Consider the following 9,000-nt stretch of genomic DNA (forward strand, 5'->3'; position numbering starts at 1 on the left):
AAAAAGAAACAATAATCAAATTCCTCAATAGTTTGAGTCATGCCCTATAGAAAATTTATAGTCTTGAGTCATGTCATCAAGAAATCACAAAGGCTGAAAATGTAAATTTGAATTTGTTAGGAATTTAAAAAATGACTGAAATATTAAAGCACAAAAAAAAAAAAAAACAAAATTTCCAAAAGTTGAAAATATTCCCAAATGTCTTCTCCTTAAAGGTAGATGGTGTCATTCCTTCCACTTGTCACATTTGGTCCAATCCCTTTCTGATATTTCTCTTGTGTAAAACACTATCTCCATCCCCTTAACTCATTTGTGCTTCGGTTCCCAAATAAAACACGTGCTCACTATGAGGTTTCCAACCCATCATTCTTCCTGTCAAGCTTTTTCCACACTTGTTTCTCACACAGTTACTGTTTAATTCCTTCTTGGATGTTTTCTAGCTTTCTGTGGCAAAAAAAAAAAAATTAACAGCTGATTAATGCATCTTTGTCCTCTACAGTCACTTCATCTATCCAATGTGTGTCTTTTGCCATGAATACAGGGTGTATTTCATTTAATCCTCACAGAATCTGCTATGTGTATCTTCTTACTTATAAATTGCATGATTCGGTGAGACATGTGGACAGAAATATTGTAATTATGTAAGAGGATGCTTGCATGTGTTTTGGAATTTCTACTGTTGCTGATGAAGGACTTACACTTAATAAGCACCCAGCTGTGACAGCTAAAATTAACACATCTTTCCATAACATTAGTGGAATGCTCCATTACACCACACTGGAGTGGAATGCAGGATTTATTAATTTTAGAATCTCTAGGAAATTTTGACACTTTTTAGTTTCAACTGATGGGACCTCAGTGTGCTACAGGTCACAGATATTCTCTTCCTAAATTTATAAGTATTATGTAATTATTATTATTACAATAATGAAAGTTATCATGTGCTTAGTGGATTAAATATTTTTATGTGTGTCATACATCTACTATGAGATAGGTATCACTATCCTGATGTTAATAAATGAGGGTCCAGGTGTAGTGGTGCACATCTGTAGTCCCAGAACTCTGGACCCTGATTCAGGACCATCACTGTGAGTTCAAGGCAAGCCTGAACAACACATCAAGACCCTGTCTCAAGAAACAACAACACAATGAGGACGGGGAAACCTCTGAGGCACATAGAGAATACAGAAGTTTCAGAAATGCAAGTGGGTGCTGGCTATTCCAAAGTTCCTGCACTGAAGCATTAAAACCTTTTCCAACTTAAACAATAGTGAGAAAAAAATTATCAGTGAATGCACATAATCTAAAGTTAGCTGTGAGATTAAAATCAATTAGTATTAACCTCACCTTAGCCAAGACATGCCTGCTCCAGCAACCCAGCAGTCTGAACAAAGTTCTCTTTCTCCTTGTCCTCTTCGAAGTTTTCTGCCTTAGCATATTTTGTCTTGGTCTTCTCATCTAGAACAATACCTGATTTCCTACAGCAGCACTTGATCTCATGTTCTGTCTTGAATTTTAGATGTCTCTCAGAACTGTTCCATATAAATATACCTAAAATACATTTCCTGCTGAATATACAACCAGCTCCTTTCCTCATTTTTTATTTATTACAATTCTTCAACCTGATATCATACACAGATTGCCTCATTTCCATAAAAAATAGCTACTTATTCAACAATCCAATTAACAATCACCAAATTCCTTTTGTACATTTTAGTCCCAGTGAAAGCCACAAAATACAAGGATAAAATTTCCATCATTGCAGAATCTGCGATATATATTTAAACTTGTGAAAACTGTCACTAGTTACAACAAATTATCACAATGTAGTTGTTAGAAAGTATTATTTCTTACAGTATAATACACAGAAGTTAGACACAGGTCTTACTGTGCTAAAAGCAAGTTATAAGCAGGACTGCATTCTCAACCTCTCTAAGAAGGTCTGAGAATCCTTACATATTATAGCTTACCCATTTGTTTGTAACATTTTTTTTCTTTATAAAAAAACTTCAAGTTCTAAGGAAGTGTTATCTCTTCCACAAGAATTATCTAAATTTATTTTTATAATATTACTTACATTTATAAAGTAATTGATTATATATCAAAATCCATTATTATATATTGTTTCTACCTGCCTTGGGCATCCTCTCAACTCTATAGCATGCTCTCTAGGCTTCTTTTAAAAATGTCCCTATGTCCCCAACCATAGTGATCACTGGATAATAAATACAAGTAAATGTAACAGGAGAGAACTGGTCAAATACATCTCCCTTGTGTCACCTGGTATCTCAAATGCAAACATTATGCAGATGTTCCTATATTTTTCAGCTCTTGTGTTTCAGGTATTTATGGATATATATACTAAGTCAATATATGCTTAAGTTTTACATATTTGCAGTATTTTTTTAAATTATGATACTGCTTTTATTGGCTTTCATAAACAATTTTTGATAAGCATTGTCAATGCATTAGCTCACCAAATCTTCCTATAAGCTATAGATTAGAGGTCAGTATGAAGATTAAATAAAGAAATAGGTTCTTTTCTTTTTCGTGCATTTAGTAAGGGTCTTCAGGGTCTACAGGGTCGCACTACATAGATTGGACTTTTAGTGATTCTCCTGTCTTCAGCCTCCCAAGTGCTGAGATTACAGAAGTGCGCCACCCTTCCCAGTCTCAATCACCCTCTCAGTGAGCCTCAGGGGTGGGGTCAGCATGGCACACCAGGGATTGAACCCAGGCCACTGTTCTCTGCCTAAGCAGGTACTTTAGTCCGCTGAGTTATCTTGCTGGCCCAAATAAATTTTTATAAATCCCAAAGCCCAGTGTCTAACAATGACCAATTTCCAAAAACTGTGATGTAATATTTAATTTTTCTATTGCATTTTTCATCAAAACAGTGAGAAATCAATAATTGAATAGTATTACAGTTTTGAGTATTTAATAAGAACTAATAGCCCATCAATTACCAAAAATAATTAGCAACAGCACAATAAGCTATCTGACATAATGTGACTTGTTTTCTTCTCTTGGATTCCTCCCTGTATGCAGAAACATTTGTGACATTTCCCAGGAATAGACAACTAGCTTAGTTTTACATCAAAATTACCCCATAGCTAGAATTTTTAAATGAGGGCCCTTAGATGACTGAATTATAATGACCCGGCATTTCAAAGCATCCTCCAAAGCAATCTCAGTAGTGAGAAAAGCTGGAGGCTTTGATAAAATGGCCTCCCTGTGGAGAGAAATGCCGCGTGAGAGTCATATATTTGTGTGTTTTTAAGTAGAGCATTCAATTTTCAGGAGTCCCGAATGCTAGAAATGAATGTCAGTCTTTTGATTCGAAGGACAGGACAATTAGGTAGTATAAGCACAGCTGTGAAGCTAGGTGGGTCCGAGTCAGAGAGACCCACTTAAGAGCTCTGGAGGGTAGAAAGGCATACAACACCTGAGGCAAAGAACAACCGAGTCCGAGAAACTTTTATCAAAGCTGTCCACTGTAGTAGAACTTAAAAGCAACTAGGTGCTTCTTTAATTTTTGGAATTAAGTACAGCAGTTGCCATTATAATGCATCAACCATCAAAGCATGCTCGTGGGTTAGCGCTTAGGGTGCTGTTCTTCAAAGTGCTCCTCCCTTTCTCAGAATTGAGCGTCGCCTGTCAGCGAAAAGCACCAGAGAAGTTCCACCCTCTCTCTCAAAGTAAACATAAAATATTAATGGGGCTGAACGAGAACGTCGCCCTTGGGCAGCCATCCGTGCCCTGCTGCCATCACTTACTGTCTAAGAGATTGAGATGCTTCCGCACTGACGTGGAGAACAACAGCGGAGGAGGACACATTGTTTTACTTGTTTCCATCCTGCCTTTGTCTTGAATTACTACACTCCTTGTCAAGCCAAGTTTATTAGGAGTCCCTGGGTGTATTTCACACCCTGACTGCCTTCTCCTGATTCCCTCCTGTCCCTGACAGCTCTTCCTTCCTCCCCTGTCTCTACAAACTGAGGACAACATTCAGAAAACTATTTACTACACATTGTACAAGGAATAGCGATCACTTCACATATTAGGAAAATCACACACACACAAAAAAAACCCAGTTGCATATATTTGAATGTAACAATTTGAATTTCTACATGACCAGCTGAAATTGCTTTATTTTTACATGTATTTAGTCTTATTTTGCTTAGCTCTATTACACTATTCACTAAATCCATAAGGTGTGCCAATTAACCGAGTTGGAAAAGTATTCTCCAAATCAGAAGATCAACCAGTCCAGCTTGGATAAAAAATGTTACTCTGCTGTTATACCTTGATTTAATATTTTATCTAACTACCAATGGGTAACCTGTTTAAAAAAAAAAAAATAAAAAAAAAAATTTAAAAAAATTTGCAGTGGCCCTCTAATGACAAAGTCTTTGTCATCTAGTATTTTCTTCAATTCTCATTAAAAAATATTCTCTATGTTAGTGAATAACATAAAGAAGGCTGTGATTTTCGCAAATGAAGAAATATTGAGCACAGTGTGCTTGGCAACCCCTGCCTAGAATGTCTCAAGACCTCAGTAGCGTGGATTTGAACTGAGGCAGTATGACATATATGACCACCCTCTAAATGTTCTCATTCATTTAGAAAATAAATCAATCTTTTAAAATGTATTTATGTAGGAAAAAGAATGAGAAAAAAATGGAAGTGGGTAATACAGTATGTAACACAGACTCTGTACTAATCCCTAAAGAACAACATGGCTGCATTCCAGTAAGACAGATCTGAAACAGTAATGTTCAATTGATTCATAGTATAAAGTTGAATTTCCATTTCAGTTGAAGCAGTACACCCAAGACTATGCAGCTTGTGTATGACATCCTCCCATAGATAAAGACTCACATCACCGTGAGTCTCATAGATAGTAGAGGGAAGGGTATGGATCCTATACTCCAGCAGAATCTTTCAACACCTCTGCTTTACCAGGAGTGACTGGAACAGGTCTGTCAGTGACTGCACACTTGTGTTCTGTCCTCTGGGGCTACCATTAAGATAACTTCTTCCACAGAATCATTAGGCTAAGTTCAATTTTTCATACCCTCAGTGAATTATTGAGATAGTGTCCCCCTAGATTCAGAAACACAGAAAGTCACACTAAACAGTTACATATACAAAGGCAAGGATGGCAACAGGCTTATTTTTAAGGTTTTTGCATCAGTTTTTCCAACAGAAAAGACACCAAAGAAGGATTTTGAGAGGGTGCAAAATTTAACATCTCATTTCCCAGAATAAACTACATAGATGAACTGCAAGACTTAATAGGAGAAGGATAGATATTACTTTCAAAATTCTAGAAGTAGAGATTACAATTCATAGAATAAAACAACGCATTTATCCTTTAAAATGTTGTATTGCCTTGTGTGTGCTTTTAAAATTGTGTTTCTCCTAATTGTATTTCTTGTTAAAAAGAGTTACTCAGAAAATTGTTTGAGCCATCTCAAAAGATACAAATAAGGAAGATTATAGAGGTAGCAAAAATAGCAAAAAAACTAGGAGATGAGGTACATCCTCAGTGGAAAGAAATTCCTAGCAGAATCAGAACTGGATGGGCGTAGAACTGTCATAACTGGGTCGACTGCCATGGCCAAATGAAGTTGTGGCTACTGGCTGCATTAAAGCAACCAGATAAATTTCTACTAAGCGTCTCTAAGACAATGTTTTTCTTTTTCTTTTTTTGGGGGGGTTATTACTAATAGAGATGGATGATCAGCCACTTTAGGCAATGACATAATCATCTTTTCAGTTTATCGCCAGAAGAGTAAGGACAGTTTCAGAAAATAAATCACGTTGCAGAACCTGAAATTCTGCACATTGCTTGATCATCACAATTTATTTTTGCGATGAAATAGGAAAAGACCAAAATGAAATTTTCAATGCAAATTTTTATATATTGGTTTATTGAAAAAAAAAAAAAGCTCTTGTCCAGACATACATACTACTAAAATTAAATTTATGACCACATCATTTTTGGTGAGAAATAAGTATCTTGCCAACAAAACCCAGTAGGAGACACCTTTTCCCATGGAAGCAACCAAGGCGTTGTCTTATATACAGCAATAGATCTGGGATGAGTGCATGGGTAAATGTTCTCAGGTCCCTAAAGTGAATCTATCTTTCACTCTCTCTGCAAATAGCTCTCTGAAAAATCTGAATTCATGAATTTTTCACTAACTCACTTTTTCAACCGAATGTCATTTTCTGTGTAATTACAAAGCACACTTCTCTGATTCTAGATACCTGTGACAGTCTCGAAAACTGGTATGTGTACCATACCAGCTTTCTAATTCCACACAATGCTCAGGACACTGTACTGTCCCCAGGCTTCATGAGGTTACCATAACAGCTATGATAGGCTCCCCAGGTTTGCCTCATTTTCTCATGACTTTTTGACTTGGGCAGTTCACCCAAGTGAAATATTTCAATGGGATCAAGAAGTGATTCTTATGCTGGTGAGATAGCTCAGCAGACTAAGTGCCTGCTTTGGGAAGCTCGGGGAACAGTGCTAGATCTCTGGTCCCTCATGCCATGCTGGCCCCACCCCTGGAGCACTTTGAGCTGGCTACCGAGTCCTATCGTGGTGGTGGAGGCTTGTAATCCCAGCGCCGGGGAGGCTGAAAACAGGAGGATCATTATGAGACCAAGCTGTGAGTGAGAACCTGTAACAAGAACATAAGTGAAAAGAAAATGATTCTAAAGAGAAGGAGGAGGAGGAGGAGGAGGAAGAGGACGAGGAGGAGGAGGAGAGAAAAGAAAAAAGGAAGAAAACACCAAGGAGGTCGGGGACTTCAGTAGGACTGAAAATAACCTGTCCTGCATAAAAGTCACAGGAACTCTCTGCTGCTGCAGCTTTCATCCTGGGCAAAGGGTTGCCATACTAGTAACGCCTCTTGCTCCGGTCCCAGCTTCCCAGTGAGCTATGGTGCCTGAATCGGCTTCCGCCTATCATGGCTATGCTCCTGCAGAAATGCCTTCTTTCTGGGAGTTTGGGGAAACCCACTCAAAACTGTAATCCTTATGCAAGGACGATCTGTGTGCTGATACCAAGCCCGTGCTTCCACGCCAAATCCCTCATTCTCACTTCCAATTTCTGAGAAACTTTCCTCTTCTGACTAAAAGACAAACACCAACCAGAATTCAAAAATTAAGAGCAGAAGTCAATCGCTTTCTTGGCCTTTTGGCTGAGATGAAGGGAAATGAAAGCTCACTTCTGCAGATGAATGTGTGTTATGTACAGCAAGGTCAGGGACTTCAGCCCTTCTGAATCCTGAGTGCTGGCGGACAGGCAACATTAGTTCTGTGCCTCAACACTACTGAGCTTTCATTCTCGCACCTGCATCTACACTGTCTTGCCAGAAAAAATTTATGTTGTGTGCACACGTGTAGCCCTCAGTCCCCAGAGAGGGATAAAAATAATTCAGTGTTTAACAGCCAGTAAAAAGGACACTGTGGCGTGATTCCAACGGAGCATCTCTGTGGAAAACAATCCCTGTGGATTATAAATAATGGCAACAACCAATCATTGCTCACGAAAAATAATCTAGCGTAGTAACAAAAATTTCATCCTAGAGAGACCAGGGAAATGGCTGGCTTATTTTTGTAAAAATTAAAAACAAGTTGCAAGCTTGCAGTCTGTCCTGCATCCTGATTAAACAGCCAGAAAGAGTTTGTTGTCCCTCAGCTCTCTGCTTGATGCACCTCAGCCTTGTTAGGTTTTCCCCCTCCATCTTAGTTTATGAAAATACATGTTGTACATTCTTCGTGTGGCCAAAAATAAAGGATGGCTCATATTGTGCGTGGGTTCTTACCCATGACAGCCCAGACTGCTAACAGCTTGCTAACACGTTAACAGCTCTATTTTAAGATTCTTGAAGATGCAGTTTTAATGCCATTTGTGGAGTCAACTTCTCCATGCTAAAGAAGCACTGCATAGAAACTCTGGAATGGAGGCTGAGAGACCTGTGTGCTTTGCACATTCAGGTACCTATAGAAGCGTAAAAGATGCAGAGAGCTGAGTGTTTTCAGGTAATGTGGCTCAAGGTGTGCTACTTACCCACGTGTGGCCATTCTGGGAACCAGACTATTAATTGAACTAGTATAATAAAATCTGCTTGCTGGACCAGATCTGCTACAATTAAATTAAAGGTATTCTAAGTGCTGAAGTTTGTGGAAATGATGGAAGCTAAGAAAAATTAAGAATGACTGGACTCAAGTATATAAATATATTTTTTAATTTTCTCCATCCAAAGACAATGGAAAAAACCTTTAACCAGCAGTGTCTCTCAGTGTCTCCATTTCTAATGTGATCTAGCATTTCAAGCTACTATTGATTTCTACAGATCTATTGAAAAAAAACCTTTTTTTTTTCCTCTTCTTTAAAATTTTTGACTCATTTTGTATGCTTATATCTGGTGATCTGAACAACTATTAAGAAGACAACAATATGCATTATGACAACCATTGTTGAACTCCTATCATTTTGTTTAAGGAAATTCTGTATTATTTATATTTTTTCATTTTTCTATTTTTTATTCTCTTTTAAAAGAGGATGGGGTGTGCATGTGGCTCAGTGGCAGATCTCTTGACTTGCATGCTCAGGGCTCTGAGTTCAATCCCAAGCACTCCACAAAAATATATATATGCACTGTTTACACATGCTATTACTGTTTATGGATTGTACGCTATTACCATGCAAAGTTTTAGCACTGGTTTTATAAAGAATATCTGTCCTGGGCCAGCTAGATAGCTCAGTGGACTAACGTGCCTGCTTAGGCTGGGGCAGAAAGGGATTCCACCCCTGGTGTGCTGTACAAACCCAGCCTCCAGGGTGAGCTGAGAGGGAGACTGAGACTGGGTGTGGTGGTGCACACCTGTAATCCCAGTGCTTGGGAGGCTGAAAACAGGAGGGCCACTATGAGTCCAATCTGTGTAGTGAGACCCTGTAGACTCTGTACTTAACACATT

This window comes from Octodon degus, unplaced genomic scaffold (genome assembly GCF_000260255.1).
Source record: "Octodon degus isolate 3935 unplaced genomic scaffold, OctDeg1.0 scaffold00029, whole genome shotgun sequence".
Taxonomy (NCBI): domain Eukaryota; kingdom Metazoa; phylum Chordata; class Mammalia; order Rodentia; family Octodontidae; genus Octodon; species Octodon degus.